Source organism: Prionailurus viverrinus, chromosome E1, assembly GCF_022837055.1.
Source record: "Prionailurus viverrinus isolate Anna chromosome E1, UM_Priviv_1.0, whole genome shotgun sequence".
Taxonomy (NCBI): domain Eukaryota; kingdom Metazoa; phylum Chordata; class Mammalia; order Carnivora; family Felidae; genus Prionailurus; species Prionailurus viverrinus.
The window spans coordinates 42,208,533-42,231,887 of NC_062574.1; the positions used below are offsets into that span (position 1 = coordinate 42,208,533).

The window sequence follows — 23,355 nt, forward strand, 5'->3', positions numbered from 1 at the left end:
TGGGATTTGTTTTCCGCCCTGTGTCCTCATAGAGTCTGCCTGTCCTGAGCTGGTCTATACAGTTCGATATGCAGCCCGTATAACTCCTCTTTCTGCCCTGAAACGATTTTCAGGTTACAATGTGAGTTGCTTTTTGTGTGTTATGCTTCTGAACTTCATGTAAATCCTCTGGGGATAGATACTATTATTGTTAATTCACAAATGGGGAAACTGAGGCTCAGGTGAGCTAACCAGCTTGCTGCTGGCTGGATAACCAGTACATGGCAGAGACAGGATGCAAAGCCAAGCCTGTCTGACCACAGGGCCCATGCTCATGATCAGGGTAGTTGCAGACTTTAGCCCCACCCATGTTTAAGTATAGCCTGTGAGCTATACTTGGTTTGCATGTTAAAAAAATTTTTTTAAGTTTATTTATTTATTTTGAGAGAGAGAGAGAGAGTGAGAGAGGAGAGAGTGTGGGGGGGGTGGGGAGGGAGGGCAGAGAGAATGGGAGAGATAAAATCCCAAGCAGGTTCCGCACAGCATGGAGCCCGACATGGGGCTCGAACCCACAGACTATGAGATCATGACCTAAGTTGAAGCTGGATACTGAACCAACTGAGCCACCCAGGTGCCCCTGCACATTTTTAAATAATTGGGAAAAACAACCTCAAAGAGTAACATTACATGACACGTGGAAATTATATAAAATTCACAGTCAGTGTTTACAAATAAAGTTTTATTAAGACACAGCTATGCTCATGCATTTATATGTTGTCCGTGACTTCTCTCCCCCCAACAATGGCAGCGTTGAATAGTAATGATGGGGGATGGTATGTCCCACATAGCCAAAAATAGTTACTATTTGGCCCTTTTCAAAAAAAACGTTCGCTGACCTTGCCCTGTATGACTTTATTCAATCAAGTAATGGAATCTTTTCGTGATGAGGCTTCCATATTACATGCCTCTTTGGCATTTCATTGGAAGTTGTTAACCTGGGCAACTCCCGCGCCAGCAGTCTCTGGGGCCCAGCCCACAGGAAATGTCTGAGTGGTGCTTCTCCTGGTTATGAGATTTGTAGGCCATTGCTCATTTCCGCCAAACTGAGCTACCAGTCTCCGGCAGCCCATCCTGGGGTCCTTTCCCCTCAGCTCTGCTCTTCCTGTTTGCTTTAGATTTCTTTTCTTTATATTCCCTCCCATTGAGAAGCTGTTCATTTGTTCTTCCCCTGGTCCCTTCCTTCTCCTCTTCCTGATCTCACATTTCGTTTAAAAAGCAAATAAGGTGAAAATAATCCCTCTATCACCACTGCCTGGTTTTCTTGATTATTATCATGACCCAGCCCAGAAGGTCCACCATTTCTTCAGTGTGGAGAGAAGATGGAAGCCTGACTCCCTCCATAGTCAGATCGCCTCCATCTTACCCAGAGAGCTTTCTGCTTATCATGTCCTGCAAAGGTTGGAGCTGTTTTATCATAGTAACTCCCCCAACCCGTGGGTGGACAGTTTTGCTTACAAGGTCGCTTAAATGGTGGGTATTTTGTGGGTAAGAAGGAAGATCCTGGTAGGCCCTGGGAGAATGAAGGGAACTTCATGTCTCCAGATTCAATGGGGAGACATGGGGATGGACCCAGAGTAGCTTCAGTAGGATGAGCCCAGATTTGTCTACCATATCCAGAATGAGGGAAGTCTAAGTCACATACAGGGGAGCGCTAGAATTCCTAGTGTCCTACGTCTTACCATGGATGTGAAGGACGTCATTCTCCCCTGACTGGGGCCTGCTGAGGTGACGCCCCATTTTGTGCCTGAGCAAACTGAGGCCGGAGAGGACAAGGAACTTGCCTTAGGTGGCAAGTGTGTCAGTGGCAGAGAGGTAGCTTTCATCACGGTCTGTCTGATACTAGAACCCGAGCTCCCGGCCAGTCCACTTGAGTTGTCACCCCATAATAAATTTGTGAACCCATTACCCAGAAGACACGTTGGTGGAAACATTTTGCTTGGGGAATTTTGCCCACTCAAGAAAACATGAGTGGATTCCATGGGACTCTGTATACACCAGGGCTAGGTATGGTAATTAGGAGGGGCTGACCTGTGTCTGTCTATATCGAGGTTCCTTATAACACGTCCCTTTAAGCCTCTGTTGATCATGGTCGATACCCAGTCTGACTCATGCTGAGTGTTGAGGTTGAATTCCAAGTACAAAGTACCCACTGGTAGAAGGAAGCTGGTTGCAACTGGTCTACTGATAGACACTGGTCTGTAGAGACAGGACGTTAATGTTAAACATCAGTAATGAATATTGATGCCATTAGCTGTCTTACAGGCTGTAACCAAGCAGATCCAAACTTTAGGTGTTTCCCTGCACATCTAAGTTAACTTTTTAAAAATAGTAGTAAGAACCTTGGTGCTCCAGCTAGGTAGAGGCATGCTGTCACCCCTTGGTGGCTTAGTGATTTCCTGTATTCCAGGTTATTTCTGTGTAAATGTAGCAAGTGTTGTTTCCTTGAAACTGTGAGTGAACTACATTTCCACTGCTTTCCTCTTGTACTGGATGGTGTGGAAGAAATTAGAATTCTCTCTTTTTGTGGTAGAGGAGGCAGCCGGGGGAGTGAAGAGTGAATTTCCCTTAAACCACTGAATTCTCCCTCTGCTTCCTCTCCTGCCAAAGCAGGACAGTCATACCTATGTTTCAGCGGTTTCCCAAGATCCCATGCGGAAGCCATGGGAATAGATGGTCTGGATGTTGAGTGACAAGTTATTTATTCCCTTCCTCGATTCTCCCTGCACCAGTCCCACATGGGGGGGAATGAGTTAGAGATAAGGGTAAGGCGAGTATCTGAAGAACCAACCAGTGGGAACAGAATGGTCAAGAGTATGGGAATTATTTTGGAGCGAGTGTGCAGAAACGGCCTCTCTGTGCTATTTGAAATCTTTCCAAGCATATTCTCCCGCTTTATTTACTCCTTCATGCTCCCCAAACTCTGTTGCTAGTTGAAAAACATAAGCCTGGAGACCCTGAGCATACCTAAAGAGAGAACTTGGATAAGGGGCTTGCCCAGGTCAATCCAACCAGTAAATTTTGGATCGATGGTACCATTTAAGACATTGTGCTAGGTGGGACTAGACAGAAATGCATCCCCCTCTGCTCTGCTTACTAGCTATGAGCCTTGAAAAATCTACTTCCTGTCCAACTTCAGCTTCCTTACCAGCTAAATGGAGAGGCTGACACTCATTCTCAGGATTGTTACGAAAATTAAACAAGGTAACGTACGTCATGTGTTTTGGCTGGTGCGTGGCATTCAGTTATTCCACAAATATTTATTGAGTACACTGCTGGGTTTGAGGCATTTTGCTATAGCAATCTCACTATGAACATAAATTTGCTCCCCTCTTCCTTTCTCTCTAGCTCTAAGAAGCTTCTAGTCTAGTAGGACGTAAGACACGCGTAGAAATGTGTAGAACAGAAGCTAGAATCCTAGGTATGCTCAGAAGAGAGAGTGTGAGTCGGGAGGTCCTAGGGACGAGAGGGAGAGCGCGGAAATATTTACAATGAGCGTGCAAGTGTCGACATGAATTTCAGAATTGATGAGGAGATTGTGCCCTAGATCCAAAGGTGGGATGGAGAAAGGAATCTTGATTTGAAGGATCCGGGGGCACCAGTAGAAGGTTCTCTAGCCAAAAGAGTTCCTTGGAATAAAAAAAAGATGCCCTAGCAAAATCTCTGAAACTTAAAAGACCTCACTTGTGTTTTCTAAGAACTTCCTTTTTTCTTACCAAGCGATATGCTGTCATTATTACTTACGATCACAATAAGTTAATAAATGGAGTATATCATATCTCATACTTTCAGTTTTTTTCCCTTTAGATTGTGGAAACTCCAGGAAATCCAGAGGTTAATAGTTAAACAAGTATATCATATCACCTGGGTTTATAGGCACACTGTAATTATATAAGCAAGCTGTTGGTTCAATAATCAACATCTAGCTAAGTCAGGGAATATTTTCCAGAGCATGGCCACAGCTGTAATTTTCATTTTTTATAACCTGCCAACCTGCCTTTTCCATTTCTTAGTGCTTTTCCTTTTTCTAGAATCATCAGCAGTCAGTTAAGGAGGAGGAAACTGTTGAATGTGTTTCTGAATTTACTCTCTCTCGCATGATATTGGATACTGGCAAGGGAGTCCATAAATTGTTTGTGTGTGTGTGTGTGTGTGTGTGTGTGTGTGTGTGATTTTTAATTTCAGAAAAATTCCATTTAAAATATAAAGAGATTGAAATAATGGATAGGTTAAATTCACTTGTCTTTCATTATATTGGCTTAAAAAACATAGTGACCTATAGCTCTGGAGCCCATAGTAGGCTGCTTCTTAGTGTAACTCGTGCTTAGTCACTTTCTTTCTCCTCCATGACCTCATTCAAGTCAGGGTCAGTAGAGTGGGTAAGGTGGGCAGGCTGACTCCCTCCCAGCCAGGATCAGGAAGGACACGGGGCACTTTTTGCCTCACTTTGCTGTGTGGTTAAAGAGCACGTGTGACCCAGCCAGGTGATAGGACCTGCCAGCTATATAATCTCATTCGATGGCTTGCCAAGTCTTCATGCTTGGGGCTTTGTTCCTGAAGGAGCTTCCATTGTTATAGGTAAAGTAGAAGAAAAAATTGCAAATTTAATTCTGGAATTGATTGAAAAATGAGATTGAGAGCTCTTGATCCATTAGTGTTAGAATAACTTTTCCCCTTCCCCAATTTCAATTTTTTTTTGATGTGATCTAAGGACAAGAGAGTCAGTGCTGGTTGAGTAGGGGGTCGGGGATGGTTGAGAGGGCTGGGGGTGCAGAGGACCATATATTTTTGGGTTGAATTTGACAACCATTGAACAGTTAAGTTGTCTGCACCTTACACTGTGCTGTATGAATACAAAGATGAATAGAATTCCATCTCTCCCTTCAAGAAGCACACAGTCTGGTGGGATGTATTCATTTTCTAGGGCTACCAGAACAATAAACACCAATCGGGTGGCTTATGCAATAGGAATTTATTGTCTCAGAGCTCTGGAAGCCAGAAGTCTGAGGTCAAGGTGGTGGCAGGATGCTCCTTCTGGGGGCTGAGCTCTTCTCCTAGCTTCTGGTGGTTAGCTGACGCTCTGTGACATTCCTTATAGGCTTGTAGATGCATCACCCAGATCTATGCCTTTGTCCCCATGTGGTGTTCTCCCTGTGTGCGTGCCCGTGTCTAAGCACCCCACCCCCCACCTTTTTTAAAGTTTTTATTTCTTTATTTTTGAGAGAGAGAGAGACAGAGAGAGCAAGGGAGGGGCAGAGAGAGAGGGACAGAGAAAGAATCCCAAGCAGGCTCTGCACCATCAGCACAGAGCCCAATGCTGGGCTCGAACCCACGAACTGTGAGATCATGACCCGAGCCAAAACCAAGAGCCAGACGCTTACCTCACTGAGCCATCCAGGTGCCCCTAGATAGGACACTGGTCATATTGGATGAGGGACCCACCTTAATCTCATGTGACCTCATCTTAACTCATGATATATACAATGACCCTATTTTCAAGTAAGGTTATATTCTGAGGAATCAGGGGTTAAGACTTCAACATAGTAATTTGGGGGGGGGCACACAGTTCAGGCCATAACGTGGGAAGATAAACATGTCGGCACCCACGTGCCACTCCCTGTGATCTGCACGTAAGTTTTGGTTCAAGCCGCAATGAGGACACCAAGGAAGGTAAAGAGTATAACTTAACCTGAAAAGACGAAGGAAGCAGTTGGTAGAGAGAAGACCTTAAATTGGCACAATGGAACTTTCAGTGTGGTTCTTCTCAGGAGAATAAGCGAGTGAAACAAGAGGCTTGCCATCTGGTCCGTGAGCAGGCTACCTGCTCTTTCTTCTGATTTTCTATTGTTAATGACAGACTGGATGCTTCTAAATCGGGGGGTGTTAAATTGGAAAACATGCGTGCTCACGCACACGCACACACACGCACACACACATGCTGTTGCCGTATTGATTTCCAAAACGTAACTCATGTTTAGAGGGAATTCTACTAAACACTTTTAGTGGCTGTCACAGGCAGTTTTCATGGATAGAGAGATACAGAGATGGTGTTTGGAGGTTAGAGAGAAGAGGGCACCCTTCCCTTTGTAACAAATGGTTCTAGTCCGCATGGAATAAAGCTTAAGAGGGAATGAGAGTGAGTAAGAACCAAGGATCTGTAGCCAGGCAAAGCTTATTTTTAGAAAAGGCTTGTAAGCCTTTAAACAAAACAAAACAAAAAAAGTACTACTGGGTGTTACCGAGCTCTTAAATATTGATTGTTAACAAAAGGTGTTTTCAACTCTCTGTATACTTATTGGCGTTAATAGCTTTATTTTCTTACTGTGGCCAGAGTATGTTTCACATAAAATCATGGATAAAAATACCAGGATCAGCTTGGGTGGGAGGGGACAATGTGAGATGAAATTGTCAGGGGTGGTTGTGTGAAGCGGTCGGGGGGTAAGGTCAGTGGGAAGGAACTTTCCTGGCTTAGAACAGATGTCCATTGGGGCATCTGGGTGGCTCAGTTGGCTAAGCGTCCAACTTCAGATCAGGTCATGATCTCACAGTCTGTGAGTTCAAGCCCCACTTCGGGCTGTGTGCTGATAGCTCAGAGCCTGGAGCCTGCTTCCGATTCTGCGTCTCCCTCTCTCTCTGCCCCTCCCCCACTCAGGCGCTGTCTCTCTCTCTCTCTCTCTCTCTCAAAAATAAATAGTAAAAAAAAATGAAGAGAGAAAAAAAGAACAGATGTCCATTATCTGTCACATTGCTCTGCCAGGGTGTTGATGGTGGCTTGCTTCAGGTATGGGGGGGGCACCCCAGAAAAGAGCCACGGAAAGAGAAGGCATCCCTCCCAGCCAGGTGGATGGTCCTGAGATAGACGATCCGAGTGGCAGAAGGACAGGTGGGCAGCAGAAGTGAGGCAGAAAGTCAAGCATCCGGTGAGTCAACATGAAAAAGGAAGAAAGAAATAATAAGCAGGGAGATCAGCTGGAAAACAGGGATCAGAGAGGGAACGGGTCCAAGAAACCAGGGTGCAGAATTCAGGCAGGAATGTGTGTGTGTGTGTGTGTGTGTGTGTGTGTGTGTGTGTGTTTCCTCCCGTGTTCACCCTGCATATCGGAAATAAGCGATGTACTTCACCTGTTTCTTGCAGTTTTGGAAGCCGTCTTGATTCCCCTGGCTGTTGTGTGATGCCCTCACACGAAGCCCGTGGAGGTAGGGGGTAAAAGGAAACGCGGAAAAAGAGCAGTAGAAAGTAGGTTGGGGCTTGTCTGAAACGAGCCCAGACTTATCTCCGCGTCGAGTACCTGCGCGCAGCTCTAAGTGGGACCAACAGAGTGAGACGAAAACAGGAACTAGTCAATCAGCTGGAGTGTCAGGCTCCTGGGTCTGTAGACAGAAGCCAGCTACTGGTTTTCTGTCTCAGGTTAGGGGGTGAGCGCGGTCTCCCATTCCAAGGCGAAGCTGGGAGGGAGACGTGTTCGGTGTTGGAGGAGAGCTTGTGTGTTCTCCTGTCCTAAAACTATGTCAGGAGGGGTGGAGAGACCCCGTGTTTGCCGAAGCGGTGGGGCAGGGTCGAGAAACTGGTCCGATTTTTGTTCCCTTGGATCCTGCATTTCTGTCTTGAGAATCCGTATCCGGTAAGAATTAGTCATGCTGGCATGCCTACTGTGTGCGAGGCTCTGTGATGAGCACCTTGCGGATGGGCTCTGATTTTTCTGCAAAACCTGAGAGGTGGGTAAAAGGATCCCCGTTTTACAAAGCGACTCGGAACGCGGGATTAACAACTTGCCCAAGATCAGAGAGTTCGTGCTTGCACAGCTGGGGTTTGAATCTGGTTCATTTGAATTCCAAAGTTCATGTTTTTCACTATGTAACTGCCATGGCAAAGTAATAATAAAGGAATCACTTCAGTTACAGATACCTACCTGACATGTAATAGGTTATAAAGACAGAGCAATAATGTTAATGGGAAGATGCTTATGACCCAGGGAGAATGGATATAGACCCATAGATGGGATGATTACAAATACAGGTAGGTGTTTGTGTCTTTGTGTTTGATTTTACCTCAAGTCAAGATATCTTTAAAAAAAATTTTTTTTTAATGTTTATTTAATTTGGAGAAAGAGAGAGAGCGTGAGTGGGGGAGGGGCAGAGAGAGAGGGAGACACAGAATCAGAAGCAGGCTCCAGGCTCTGAGCCATCAGCACAGAGCCCGATGCGGGGCTCGAACCCACGAGCCGTGAGATCATGACCTGAGCTGACGTTGGACGTTCCACCGACTGAGCCACCTACATGCCCCAAGTCAAAATGTCTTTCTTAGGGAGGGTTTCATTGAATCCACCTGTAGGAGATACTGCCGAGCCTGGTAGGAACTACGAAATACATTTTCTGGTTCTCTGCTTGCTGTCTCTTTGAAGGTGCCCTCTTTCTGTTTTTTCTTCGAGAGTCTTTACTGTTTTCCCCTGCAGACTCATCTGTGCAACTTTGTAGTTTACCTACCATTCTTTGATTAGTGACAGTCTCTGGGCCGAGTTTGAATTCTCTATCTTGCAAGAGAAAATGATGACTGTCATGAAGGGTAGTTGTTGGGTTTGCTGGCTCTGAGTTCAGGTGTCCCTCTCCGCGGACGTCGCGGGTAAGCGTGAGGCCCGCTGCTACTCAGAGCTGCCGTAAGAACAGGTTATCTGTAGGCATAAGTAAGACAGAGAAAAATGGGCTGACCTAATTAAGCACTCAGGAAGGAACTGCAAGAGAAAATGAAAACAATGAACATGGCCACCTAGGCTTTAACTTGAGTGGAGCTTTGACAGTATTGTGAAATGTGGCGTTTCAGTCCTCCTTTTAATAAAAAAGGCATTATAAATGTGCATACTCTTAAAAAAAATTTTTTTAACGTTTATTTATTTTTTGAGAGACAGGACAGAGCGTGAGTAGGGACGGGCAGAGAGAGAGGGAGTCACAGAACCAGAAGCAGGCTCCAGACTCTGAGCCATCAGCACAGAGCCCGACGCGGGGCTCCAACTCACGAACCGCGAGATCATGACCTGAGCTGAAGTCGGACGCTTAACCGACTGAGCCACCCAGGCGCCCTGTAAGTGTGCAGACTCTTAATAATAAGGGACTTGGTTAATGAGGAAGGGGATGCGTCACCTCAGATTCTCTCATCTTCTCTTGTGAGTGGCAGAGACTCAGACCCTCTGGGCCGTCCTTTGTTCTGTGACGGGTTTGCCTTTATAAGAGGCAGCGAAAGGAGCAATACAATAATACCATCTGCTGGACAGACTGAGTCCCTGCCCTTGAACTGAGAGAACAGCACGGAAAAGACACGCTGGTGCTGTCTCTGATGGCTAAGTGAGAAACACAGGATTCATATTCTGATGACGTGACAATGGCCCAAGTATATGGTACAGAGAGTTTGGGCAATGGATTCCTGGCAAGATGTCGTGAGTTTCCAGGCATGGGAGGTTACGTCTAGCAAAGACCTTAGACCTCATGTAGGTTGCACACCTCATTTTATAGATGAAGCAAGTATGACTGAGAAAGATTAAGTGATTGGAAAGGCCGAGGTGATGGCAAACTAGATCTGGAGACAGATCTGCGACGCCCACACCCGGATAGCTCTTAGCATCCCAGCTGCATCCTGACACAGAGCCAACCTTTGGCTCTCTGGGGAGCCCTTACACTCTTCCTATAAAGACAGAAACTAACCCCCGAGGCTTAAAGATAAAAATAAACAAGGGCGCTGGGCACAGTAGAAATCAGAACCTCTGTTTGTTCAGCGGGGCATCAGATGATTGAATGGGTCTTGTTCAATCATGCATGCAGCCGTCCGTCCATTTATTCATTCTCTGAACGTTTATTAGATGCTTCACTGTGTGGTTCACGGCTAGGCACCAGGAAGTGTGCGGAGAGATGATTCCTACTCGCAAGAAGCTCGCATTCTAATGGGGAGCAGATGGGTGTGCCGACGGTTGTGATTTAATGATAGCTCAAAGGAAGGGCGATTTGTCTGCTTCAATCTTTTTTTTTTTTTTTTTTTTTTAAATTTTTTTTTTTTTTTTCTCAACGTTTATTTATTTTTGGGACAGAGAGAGACAGAGCATGAACGGGGGAGGGGCAGAGAGAGAGGGAAACACAGAATCGGAAACAGGCTCCAGGCTCTGAGCCATCAGCCCAGAGCCTGACGCGGGGCTCAAACTCCCGAACCGCGAGATCGTGACCTGGCTGAAGTCGGATGCTTAACCGACTGTGCCACCCAGGCGCCCCCAATCTTTTTTTTTTTAATGTGTTTTTTTTTTAATTTTTAACTTTTATTTATTATTGACAGAGAGAGACAGAGCATGAGCCTGGAAGGGGCAGAGAGAGAGGGAGTCACAGCATGGGAAGCAGGCTCCAGGCTCTGAGCTGTCAGCGCAGAGCCTGACCCGGGGCTCGAACCCACAAACTGCGAGATCATGACCTGAGCTGAAGTCGGACGCTTTACCGACTGAGCCACCCAGACGCCCCTGTCTGCTTCAATCCTGCAAATGACTGGGAGAGTCGGAGATTGGGGTGGGGAGTCCAAGCACCTTCAGCCCTGGTCTGTGGGGCAGTGTAAAGAGCTACAAGGTGTCCAGAAATCCTCAAGCTCTGGGTGATTGGGATGTAGGGGGTCATCTGCCAGAGCAGTGAGAGATGATGTCGGAGAAAAAGGCAGGGGCTGAGGGAGGGAAGGCCTTGCAGGTCCGAAGGCGTTCATTGCCTGACTCAGATACAGAGTACAGAGTAGTACTGGGAGAGGGTTTCTTCCAACAGCTAGATTAATATAATTTTGCATTTTAGACTCAACTATGCATCTACGTCCCTTAGCAACAGGTCTTGTTAATATTCTGAGCTTGGTGTGAAGGGGAGAGCCAAATTAGCATTGAAAAGCTTTCCCTTGGCAAGTGTGCGCCAAACTTTTCTTTATCAGTTAGGAAAAAAGAAGATATTAACCCTTATAGGGATGAGAGTTTGCCCAGGTTGATTAGTATTAGTGGTTTTCTTTACCATTTGGTGACTCAACTCATCATGACATTTTGTTGGCATTTCGTCGACTTACACTTGCGTCTGTCCCACCGGGCGTGCCTTAAGGTCTGATGATAGAGTTTTTATTCATCTGGGCATGTCTCCCACCTGGCTTTTTTTGGTGTTTTTTTTTTAGCTAACTAACGACTTTCGTGCCAAGGCCCTGGGAGCCTGCCTCCCCCTTCCTTTGCTTCGTCCGTGAAGTCAAGTGAATGCTACTCACATTGGAGGGCCTGTCGTCCTGGGGGTCTCACTGAGCAGCAACCCCAGACTGTGTGCTCTAGAGCTAGAGATGCTTGGGAGTCAGTCTTGATCTGTGGAGTAGAATGCTCCCTGATTCCAGAGGTTTACGGAAGTGCGGGAGGCAGCACCCAGGTGACGATGAAAGGCAAGACCAAGCCGGAGGTGGTCTCTCCAAGGGTCACAAGCAGCTACCATTATTTTTGTGTTGTTGTTCAACTTTTTTTTAACTTAGAATTTCCAAAGTCTGTATCCACAGCCTCGTACGGTTCTTTGCAACAAACTTCGCAACAGATCAGAGGGAAAAAAAATCAGCTGGTTATCTCTATCTTTCATTAGATTTGTGATCTCATCTACCTCGTCCAACCTCCTCGGGCCTCAGTTTCCTCTTCTTGAAAGTGAATGGTCCCTACGTTCTCTTGTTTTAAAGAAATACCTGATTTGATTGGGAGAATGCATTAAGGCTGAAACATGGGGAGAATTTAGAGATACGGTGCAAATACAGAAGCATAAATGAAATTAGTGACTGTAAGCGGATGAAGTATTTCAAACATTTTACCTTCTGCCCACTGCCATTGGGCTCAAGAAAACCATCCATGCTTTTGTGGATTTTGGTAGAAGCTTGGAAGAAATGAACTACCTAGCCCCTACTCTAATAGTAATCCAAATTTATGTATTACTGGACTCCTGTACATTTTCAAAAATGCATTTATCCATTTTCATTCTGCCAAGAATAAAAGGCAAAGCCTGGAGCTCAAGGAACAACTTTGTTCTTTGAGTGATGGTTGTAAACATCTGGGTGACCGAGAAAGTTTATGAAGTCTTAAAAAAAAAAAAAAAAAAAAGGAGAGAATCGGCTTTATAGGTTGGCTTGGATCCAGTGTTCCTAAAAGTTAAAAAAGAAACCAAAAATACATTCCAGTCATTTGGGATTGATATGAAAGAATAAAACAGGTGTGCTTCCGGCAGTGTTCGACTGTTCGACTACAAACAACACTTTAAAAGAAGTATACAGCTGTCACACTTCTCTGTCCTCTGAGGAGATTTTGTTCTGGAAAGATAACAAGTTTGCAAATTAACAGATCCCGTCTAAATCCCTTCCCTTTTCCCTGGAGTTCTGCCACTCCAACCCTACCCCCTTGCTTCCTCTTCCTTACCGTTGGCAACGTTTGTCAGTAGGCAGTTTTTCACATGAGAATTAGTGAAGAAATGCTGTCATATATTTTTGGTTTTTGTCGTAATGACCCTACAATAAATATTTTGTGTCTGGTTTTTTTTTTTTTAATTTTTTTTTTCAACGTTTATTTATTTTTGGGACAGAGAGAGACAGAGCATGAACGGGGGAGGGGCAGAGAGAGGGAGACACAGATACGGAAACAGACTCCAGGCTCTGAGCCATCAGCCCAGAGCCCGACGCGGGGCTCGAACTCCCGGACCGTGAGATCGTGACCTGGCTGAAGTCGGACGCTTAACCGACTGCGCCACCCAGGCGCCCCTTGTGTCTGTTTTTTATAAAAATGACTCGATGAGGGCTTTTGCTCTGGGTGACTGTAGATTGGGCCAGAAGTTGAAGAAACACTTTTCTGCCCTGTTGGCTGATTTATTCTCAGAGCCAGGCTCGGTGCCTGGTGCCTAGTAGGTGCTCAGTCAGCACTATCTGAATACGTCATTTATTAGCAGTGTGCAGGGTTGGCCTTAAAACATGTAAAGTGAACTAAGGTGGCCTTTGGTGGATTCATTTCTCAAATAAGAACTTCTTTCCACACCTGTCGAATCCTCCTGTGTCTTTTATCTGGGCATGTTTTTTTTTTTTTTTTTTTTTTATTATTGTGGTAAAATACACAGCATAAAAGTCACCATTTAAATAAGTATTAAATTTTTTTTAAATTTATTTTTGAGAGAGAGAGAGAGAGAGAGAGAGAGTGGGGGAGGGGCAGAGAGAGAGAGGGAGACACAGAATAAGAAGCAGGCTCCAGGCTCTGAGCTGTCAGCACAGAGCCGGATGCGGGGCTCGAACTCATGAACTGTGAGGTCATGACCTGAGCCAAAGTTGGATGCTTAACCAACTGAGCCACCTAGGCACCCCTAAATAAGTTTAAAGGATACAATTCTGTGGGTTTTTTTGGTAGTCACAAGGTTGTGCAACCATCACCACTATCTAGTTCCAGAACATTTTTATCTCCACAGATGGAAAGCAGTCACCCCCTTCCCCCCTCCTCCCGAGCCCCTGGCAACCACAAAGCTACTTTCTGTTTCTATGGATTTGCCTATTCCAGATATTTCCTATGAATGGAATCATACAACGTAAAGCCTTTTGTATCTGGCTTCTTTTACTCAGCATCGTGTTTTCAAGATTCATCCATGTTTTAGCATGTAATGGTACTTCATGACGTTCTGTGTCTGTATAGCTTTCCATGGTATGGATGCATTTTTATCCTTTCTGTATTTCCCATCAAAAACTAATGTCTAGAGAACTGTATAAGAAGTAGGTAATAAGTTACATCTAAGTATAACTAATAGAACTTAAATTAAAAAATCATCCAGGGGAATTTGCACTGTTCAAGTGGAAAACAGCTTAAACTAAAGTAATATGTTAAAAAGTTTTTTTAAATGTTTATTTATTTTTGAAAGAGAGGGCCAGAGGGTGAGTGGGGGAGGGGCAGAGAGAGAGAGAGAGAGGGAGACACAGAATCTGAAGCAGGGTCCAGGCTCTGAGCTGCCAGCATAGAGCCCGATGCGGGGCTCGAACTCACCAACCGTGGGATCGTGACCTGAGCTGAAGTCGGGCGCTTAACCAGCTGAGCCACCCAGGCAGCCCTAAAGTAATGTGTTTCTTTTCTTTTTAAAAAAATTTTTAATGTTTATTTATATTTGAGAGAGAGTGCACAAGCAGGGCAGGGGCAGAGAAAGAGACAGAGACAGAATATGAAGCAGGCTCCAGGCTCTGAGCTGTAAGCACAGAGCCCAACGTGGGGCTTGAACCCACGAGCCGTGAGTTCATGACCTGAGCTGAAGCTGGACACTCAACCGACTGAGCTACCCAGGCGCCCCTAAAGTAATGCATTTCTAATGGTGAAATTTCAGGGTTGGGGACAGGGGATTTTTGAGTAAGTGGATTACAGATTCATGAATATCTGACTTCTTGTAAGGTCAAGGCTACCCATGGCCGTCGGGCTGGAAAAGGTATTGAACAGAGTAGATGGGCACAAGGTTCAGATCCTGGGCTTGTTGTGAGTGAACTGTGTCACCTGCATTTTCTTGGATGTGGTGTTTTCTGTTTGGTGTTTTGGTTTGCTTTCGAGTAAGGCTCTTTGCTAAGCTCTTTGACATGCATTATCTCATTTAATCCTCACAAAAATTGTGTGGCATAGGTATAATTTTTATCTACATTTGATAAGTAAGGAGTCTGTAAATGATGAGGAGTAGGAAGACTAAATACCATAGCTGAAGTTTCACTTCTAGTAAATTGTGGGGGCAAAACCCAAACTCACGTCTGACTATCTTTAGCATGAGCTCATAACCAACATATGGCAGGGCTTGGCAAACTGTGGCCCATCGTGTGTTTTTGTACAGCCCAAAAAGCTAAAATGGTTTATACATTTTTAAATGGCTACAAAAAAAAAATGAAAAGAATATTTCATGCCACGTGAAAATTATGTGGAGTTCAAATTTCTATCTATAAATAAAGTTTTATTGGAACATAGCCACACTCATTTGTGTACATACTATATCTGCTTTTATGCTACAATGACAGAGTTGATTTATTGGGATAGAAACTATGGCCCACAGAGCCTAAAATATCTCCTCTCTGGCCCTTTATGGAACAAATTTGCTTTTTCCCTCATTTGTAAAATGGAGACAGGGGAAGCATTCGATTAAATTATTCTTCAGGTCCCTTTCAGCTTGAATGTTCTGAGAATTGCAGAGAAAGTTGTTGATGTCTGCTTTCCTGTGAGGTCGCCAGCTCTCTCTACCTTCCTTTCTCTCAACAGATGAGTTTGCCTCTTTGCTAAAAATTGACCGAGCATCCTCCCTGCTGCGGGCCATCTATCCATGCCCTGACCTCACATCTCTGTCTGTGTCTATCCTGTCCTTGGTTCATCTGTCTTGAGGAGTCACAAGATTACCACTTGTTAGGTGCCTGTGGTACTCAGGCACTCAGTGGGGCTGTGAAGAAGGCTCAGAGATGATAGAAAGTCAGATATGTGGTTTTCAGTTTAGAGATGCGAGAGCTGAAATTTGGGGAGTTCACATGGTTTCCCCAGGACGCATCAGTTTGTAAGTTGTGATGCTGGAGTGTGAACCCCAGGTCTCCTCTTTCTGGTCCTAGGGCCATTGCTACTCTTGACTGACATTCTCTTTGCCCTCTGGGTACCTAGAGTTATCTCCCCCCCCACCCCACCCCTGCCACTCTGCACCCCATTCCTCAATGTGTACCCTCTTCATTTCGACACCCCTCTTTCTAACGTTCTTTTTTGTATCAAGCTTGCATCCTGAGAACAACATTCCCTTCGGCCAGCTGTTCTGACTATATCTGCGAAGCCTATCTGAATCCCCGCCCATGTGGGATTCCCCTCCCCTTGGGTGTGTTGAAGGCCAGAAAGCGTGAATTAAATCTGCTTCTGCCATTTGCAGATGGCATGACCTTGAACATTTGGCTAAGCTTCACTAAGTCTGTCCGCATCTGCAAAATGGGATAATAGCAGCCACAGAGGCTTGACTTGAGAATCGAATGAGCTCACTATCATGTTGTACGCGAGCGTGTTTAGCACCTAACAGACTGAGAGCTGTAGCTTTTGGTCTTCTCACTGTTACTATAAAACAGTATTTTCCACCCTATCACTCAGTCCCAAGCCGCAGATTTGCCCTGCTCGGTTTTCTAGGGCGTTGCGCGCTTTCTCTCCATCCAGCTGTCCGATTCATGTCCAGCTTGTTTTTCACTCCCTGACGTGCCTCCTCTCCGGTTAGCCCTCATTTTTGTTTTTCTTCAGCTTATCTTACCCACACTTGGTGCCGATCAGTTTGATCATTCTCCCCTCCTTCGCTTCAAATCCCATGCGTTGGTCAGGCCTCGGCTCCGGCGGAAGAGTCTCCCGTGACTGAATCCTTCTGTCTGGATCTCTTCCTTTTTGAACTTCCTTTGAACGTAGAGTTGCAGAGCCATGAACTGTGCCAACGAACGGTGCCATGTTCTACTGCCCACTTGGCCAGGTTGAGTAGCTCTGGTTATCCGGCCTGTTTGTGGCGATGTCAGGTACTGCCTTCCCTGTATTATATAAATCGTCTCTGAATCATATACACTTTCCTGTGTTATTCACCATTCAGTCAACAAGAGTCTGAGTGCTTATTCTATAATAGGCTCTGAATTAAAGAAGGACAGATGGTAGAGACTGGTTTTATGCACTTGAGAGTGCGTGCTTGTTTAGGAACCTTGCTTGCCTTACCCTAATTCTGGCCCTGGTTAAGGACTTCCCTTGTTCCACGAACTCACAGTTGGAGCGCGGGGTGGCGGGTAGACTGCTACTCTTAAAAAAGGGGCAGGGTAATGGCCACAGTAGAGATTTCAACAGCATAGAAGAAGTAGCGATTAACTTAGGGGATGTTAGGCAAGCTTCACAATGGGGAGACTTTTGAGTTGGGTTTAGAAGGATGAACAGGAGTTCGCTAGCAAGGAGAACACATTTTAGTCAGAACGAAGAGCGTAGGGAAAACAAAGGAAGTTGGACGTGCGTGTCCTGTGTGGTATGTAAGTTTGTGGTACTGCCTGGGCGTGTCTGGGATGTGTTGTCCTTAGGGCATTGGAGAAGAGGCAGTAATGGAGGGAAGTAACAAAAGTTCAGATTTTTTTTTTTTTTTTTTTGACTAAAAGGTCCATGCTCTTCTTCTTACCCTCATTCTACTTCTGTATAAAATGTCTGAGTAGGGGCCTGGGTGGCTCAGTTGGTTGAGTGTCCGACTTCGGCTAAGGTCACGATCTCACGTTTGTGAGTTCGAGCCCCGTGTCGGGCTCACTGCTGTCCGTGCAGAGCCTGCTTTGGATCCTCTGTCCCTCCCCCCCCCCCGCCCCTCCCCCATTTGCACACCCGCGTATGCTCCCTCTCTCTCTCAAAAATAAATAAAAAACATTAAAAAAATAAAATGAGTAGAGTTCATCCTAAAACATTAAAAAAATTTTTTTAATGTTTCTTTATTTTTAAGAGAGAGAGAGAGAGAGAGTGTGAATGGGGGAGGGACTGAGACGAGGGGGAGACACAGAATCGGAAGCAGGCTCCAGGCTCTGAGCTGTCAGCGCAGAGCCCGATGCGGGGCTTGAACCCACGAGGCCCAGGATCATGACCTGGGCCAAAGTCGGATGCCCAACCCACTGAGCCACCCAGGTCGCCGCCCCTCCCCCAACCCCCGCCTTTTCTTTTCTAACCCTGTGCTTGCTGTGTGATGTGCGTTGTGAATGGAAAGGTTGGTAGGGTCATGAGGTTTAGTGGCACATCATCTGGAAATTTCTGGATGAAGCCCAGTGCTCTGCTGGTCTTGATTTCTTGGCCTGGACGATGATTTCTGAATTAGTAAGATTGTGTTGTCAGAAATTGATTCTTGCTGATCTTGGCAGGAGAAGAATGCATTGCAAGGATTTGGGGTGGCTTCTAAAAGCTGCCAGAGGTTCAGAGCACTAGAATCGGAAGCAACAGAGCTGGAAGAAAGCCCCAAAATGCACCAAAGGAGGGGGCTGGTGTAGACACTGCTGCTCCCAACCGGGGGGGTACAGATACGCAGCTTTCACCACTGCTGCTGGACATGGGGTGTGGTTGTCATCAGAACTGTTGCCAACAAAGCTTCCCCAAACTGGATGGAGGGGCCACTACCATCGTCAAGTGCCGGAATGGATCACGTGTTGTCCCTGCCTGATGACATCACGAGGGACTGATTCCAAGTCTGCAGTGATTGCCCTGGGCTTAGGCTCTAGGGCAGAGGATGCTGGGAAAATGAGTAACCTGCACTTCTAGCTTCTATAATGGGTGGCTGGCTTTGCCTCGTGAGGTGGAGGACTGCAAACATAGGCAGGGGGCTCAGATGCCAAATGCGTGACAGATGCCTGCCGCGATCTCTAAGCTGGCCATTGAATGCAGGCCCCCAACTTTCTTTAGCTGGAGCTTTATGGGAAATCCAAAGTGCACTGACATCAGGAAAAGATTTTACCCACCCCCTGTGACAGAGGAAGGAAACTCGACTCGGGGGAAGTTAGCAGCGGAGAGAAAACTCTCCAGTCTTAGATTACTTACTGACCTCAAAAGCAAAAAAGGGCTGGCTCAGCCCTAGCGAGGTCTGCCAATGAGCTAATTCTAGTTCACGTAACAAAAGTGACGTTTTGAATGTGAATGGCACTGCCTTGATTTGTGCACAATTTTCAGAAATCATAGATCAAATCATGGATCAAAATTTATTTTAATCCTTTCTAAATGCTTGATGCAGTAGACCAAGGACTCTTCTTTCACAGGGAAAACTGTTGCATGTTTCAATGAAGTAGCTTGTTTTGGGGGGCTGTATTACTTACTACCTGGTGGGAGAGGCTGGAACCTGATCTTCCCATTTCTCTTTAGTATTTTCCCCGTACTACAGGCATTTCCTTATGAGAATCCCCCTTTCTCTGGGTAACAAGTGAATTGTCTGTAAATGCCCGAGGTCCATGAAGAGTATGAAAAGAACTCTTGCTTTTATGTCTTAACGATCGGGTTGGTAGGACATACGCGGAAGCTTTGTTTCTCATGGGTGGCGATTCGGAAGAGGGACACGGTGCACGTCTGTGCTCGGGCTTGAAAACTCGAAAATGCAAACCTCAGGAAGGTCTCTCTTCCCCATTTTGCGAGATTTATGCTGTCAACATCAGTTTCAAATGCATCCATCTGAGCTTTGGTTCACATGTGTTCGGTCCACCGCACGACATGTGTCACGTTGCATAAGAAATCAGAGAGGTGCCTACGTACGTAAGGAGTTCAGGGTTTCAGCAAGAGAAAAAAGGTTGTTTATTTTTTTCCCCTGCAACAAAGGTATTTTGGTATGTAACGTGTTGTCTTAACAGCTGCTGTCTCCTTTAGTGTTAGCTAAGTGTTCGTTGCTTTACTCTCTTCTGGTGATTAACGGAACCTGGGGGAGGGGAGGGTGGATCCATTGCTTTGTCTAAGAATATCAAGTTTATATAATCGAGCCGGAAATGGACAGTTGACTGTTCGGCGGCAAAGCTCCAGCATTCTCCTAGGGAATGAAAACACAGTACAGGGATACAGCTTGGATTTACATTAGTCAACAAGTTTTTTGAGTGACGCACGGGGAGCCTCAACTGTACTAAGTGCTTGGAGATTGAATTGCTGGGTGAAGGATCGTGTGACAAGGGCTAAATTAGCAGTGGCCGGATTGGCTGGGCCAAGTTCCTCTCTCTGTACCTCAGTTTCTCCACCAGCGTCTGAAGGGAGTTACTAGGGGCCAGACCCCCTCCTGCGTGTTAGCGTATCCCTCCTTCACTGCTAACCTTTTAGGTGGTTGTTCTTTCTCTTTGGCAGGTGAGGAAACTGAAGCTCGGGGGAGGTTGGGTGATTTTCTCTGAGGTCCTGGAGCCAGCGAATAGCAGGCTTAGATCCCCTCGAGAGCCACTCAGCTCGCTGGTCTTTTCTCATCCACTGCCTTTCGGGCAGCGTTTCAGTACTTCCCACCTTAGTGTCTCCTCTGCCCTTTTACGGTGGCTTTGTGTTGAGCTTATTGGGGGAACGGGTGCTTGAAAACCCAGTTGAAAACACCCTTCACTGACTCGGCCATTCCCTGACGTCGTCCGTTGAGTTGGATACCTTCGGCAGATTGGGTACCTGTAGCAGATTTATATAACCACACGTTGTAGTGTCATCTTCCTGTCCTATGTGCGGAGGGGTCCGAAGCGAAGGTAGGCTTGGGAGATGGGATTTGAAAATGGCCCAGAAGGAAGTTTAGTAAACAGGTAGGGGTTGGAGGGGGAGGACATGAAGGAAGGAGGGACTGGAGAGGCGTTCGGAGGGGTGAGCCTTAGCCGAGCAGGGGCATCGGTGAGTAAAGGCGTAGCAGGAGAGAGCAGGAGGCCAGGGTCCCGTATCCCGAGCACAGGCCCAGGCCAGGAGGGGTGCAAGAGGCTGGCCGAGTCCAGGGAAAGGCAGACCAGCCAGACTGTTTGAGGTCAGTTGGCAGGCAGGGCTCTTTCAACCCAAAATTGAGAGACGGCGTGTGGAACACAGCGGAAGGTCTCTTAGCGTAGGGATGTAGGGATGAAGAGAGGTAACTCTGTGAGCCTAGGGCCGAAACTGGGAGGCATCTTTAAATGCCTGTTCCATCAGTAAGCCGTGACAAACTCACCCAAATATTGTTGCCTGCACCTCTGATTTGTCCTGCCGTTTCTGATGTCTTTTTAAAGTTTATTTGTTTATTTTTTGCGGAGGGTGGTGAAGGGACAGAGAGAGAGGAAGAGAGAATCCCAGGCAGGCTCTACGCTGTCAGCACAGAGCCCGATGTGGGGCTCTGTCCCACGAATCTCGAGAACATAACCCGAGCTGAAACCAAAAGTCAGACACTTAACCGACTGAGCCGCCCAGGTGCCCTGCTGTGTCCGATTTCTATCCCAGGGCTCCTGACCCCACTGTAAAATCTAGCAAAGACCCACCTATCTAGCTCTGTAGGGAAGTGTTCTAGAGCATTTTTTTTTTCTTTTTAACTTTAGTCCTCTGAGCACTGAGGTCTTAACCCTGTTTTCCATGAGACTCTGTCCCCAAAGGCACTGTCTTTTATTCTTTTCATTTAAATGCAGTCTGAGGGGCACCTGGGTGGCTCAGTCAGCAGAGTGCCCGACTTGGGCTCAGGTCATGATCTTGCGGTTCGTGAGATCGAGCCCCGAATCGGGGCTCCCTGCTGTCAGGGCAGAGCCTGCTTCAGATCTTCTGTCTCCCTCTCTCTCTGCCCCTCCCCTGCTCACGTTCTCTTTCTCAAAAACGAATAAGCACGTGTTAAGAACAATATAGGGGCACCTGGGTGGCTCAGTTGGTTAAGCCTCCGACTTCAGCTCAGGTCACGATCTCGCGGTTTGTGAGTTCGAGCCCCACGTCGAGCTCTGTGCTGACAGCTCAGAGCCTGGAGCCTGCTTTGGATTCTAGTCTCCCTCTCTTGCTGCTCCTTCCCCACTCGTGATCTGTCTCTCTCTGTCTCTCGAAAATTAATAAACATTAAAACAATTAAAAAAACAACAACAACGTAGGCTGATAAGCACGACCGTGTGCTGCTCTGCGGTGCACGGAGCCCACGAGAAGTTGCTAAGGTGCAGGGCTTTTCTGTTCCCAGCCGTGGTGGGTGACTCCCGGCCTCCCCATGGCTGCCCCGGGGCCTCGCAGCCACCAGCGTCATAGTCCTGGCCACGCTCCCAACGGCAGCCATCGCTGGTCAAGGCTCTTTTCATTCATCGTTGTATTTTTCTTCTGTTCTGTCTTCAGCCACATCTTTGCTCCTGGCCCCTGCGGTTTACTTCTTTAGCTGTCCCCAGGTAACGAGAAAACTCCTTCCTTCTGGTCAGTGAGCAGACTGTTCACAGGCCGGATGTCCTCTTGGCACTTTGTCTCCTCTTGGCTCTTTTCAGCCTTGCTCAGAGGGTTTGTTTTCGTTGCTGGCGCTTCCTGTCCTTCCTCGCCTCTGGTTCCTTCTGTCATTGGGGTTTGTGGCATTTCCACATGGGGAAGCTGCTGAGAGGAAGCGTCCCTAGGCAACCGAGGCGTTGGTCTCTGTGGCGGGGCTGGCCGGGTGTCGCTGCTGCAGGTGATGGGCAGGGGCCGGAACTCCCAGCGTACAGGCTTTGACGGGGACATTCGTTGCCAATCCTTTGATGACGGTGGAGGGACGTTGCAAAGGAGCTGTTTCTCTCCTTCTCTTCATATCCCTCCTTCCCACTTCATATCCCTCCTTCCCACTTCATATCCCTCATATCCCACTTAACTGTGCATCTAACATAATATGAAACTTTGCAATATATGATGTATTTTATATATTGTAATGTATAACATATATAACAATACTATATATAATAATGTTATATTACACATATACCACCGTATTATATTTGTGTATCTTGTATTATTATAAATGTGTTACATATTATTATAATATATAGCATACTCGCTCGCATTTGTTACATATAACAAGCTACCTTTATATAATAACATATACCCTAACACATATATGTATATAAAACTTCATATGTAATATGAATATAATATAATTTCATATATAATAATGTTATATAATGACATATACCCTAACATATATATATAACTTCATATGTATAATATATAGTACATAAACTATGCATATATAATAGTATATGCAAAGCCTTTAAAACAGAGCTGTTATATCCAGCAAGCAGGTGCTATATAAGAGGTTGCATTACTATTCTTTGTTTGTTTTTTTTTTTAAATTTTTTTTTAACGTTTATTTATTTTTGAGACAGAGAGAGACAGAGCATGAATGGGGGAGGGTCAGAGAGAGAGGGAGACACAGAATCTGAAACAGGCTCCAGGCTCTAAGCTGTCAGCCCAGAGCCCGACGCGGGGCTTGCACTCGCGGACCGCGAGATCATGACCTGAGCTGAAGTCGGACGCTCAACTGACTGAGCCACCCAGGCGCCCCACTATTCTTCGTTTTTATGGAGTTTTTATTTTTTTTTGGAGGGAGGCGTACAAAAACAAAAATGTTTTTGACTTAAAAGCAAAGCTGGTTATTATTCCTCAAACTCCTCTGAATGGTTGTTTATCATTTCTATCCTTATTTTAAGGATGCAGTATTTCTCAAGCAGTAGGCACCGCGTGAGTGTGTAAAGCTTGACTTAAATCCCAAGCACAGTGAGCACCAGTGGGACTCCTAGTCTGAGGCAGTTGGGGGTAATAGAGTATTTTTTCCTTGGGATGTCTTTCTTTTACGATCTCTAATTGATGGGAAAGTTGAGCTAGGAAGTGAGGCCGGTTTTTAGTCTATCCAAAAACACATTTTGTGAGCGTC

General features: G+C 46.0%; 1 protein-coding gene across 2 annotated transcripts in view; it reads left to right on the forward strand.

Moving 5' to 3' along the window:
- MAP2K6 (mitogen-activated protein kinase kinase 6) overlaps positions 1-23,355 on the forward strand; it is a 122,575-nt gene that overhangs the window by 6,814 nt on the left and 92,406 nt on the right. Inside the window, exon 1 of one of the 2 annotated variants that reach the window (XM_047833274.1) lies at positions 19,238-19,357. The exons of the other annotated variant lie outside the window; for it this stretch is intronic. The gene's annotated coding sequence lies outside the window, so the exon portion shown is untranslated. Of the gene's footprint in view, positions 1-19,237; positions 19,358-23,355 lie in introns of those variants that run through there. 2 annotated transcript variants of the gene reach the window in all.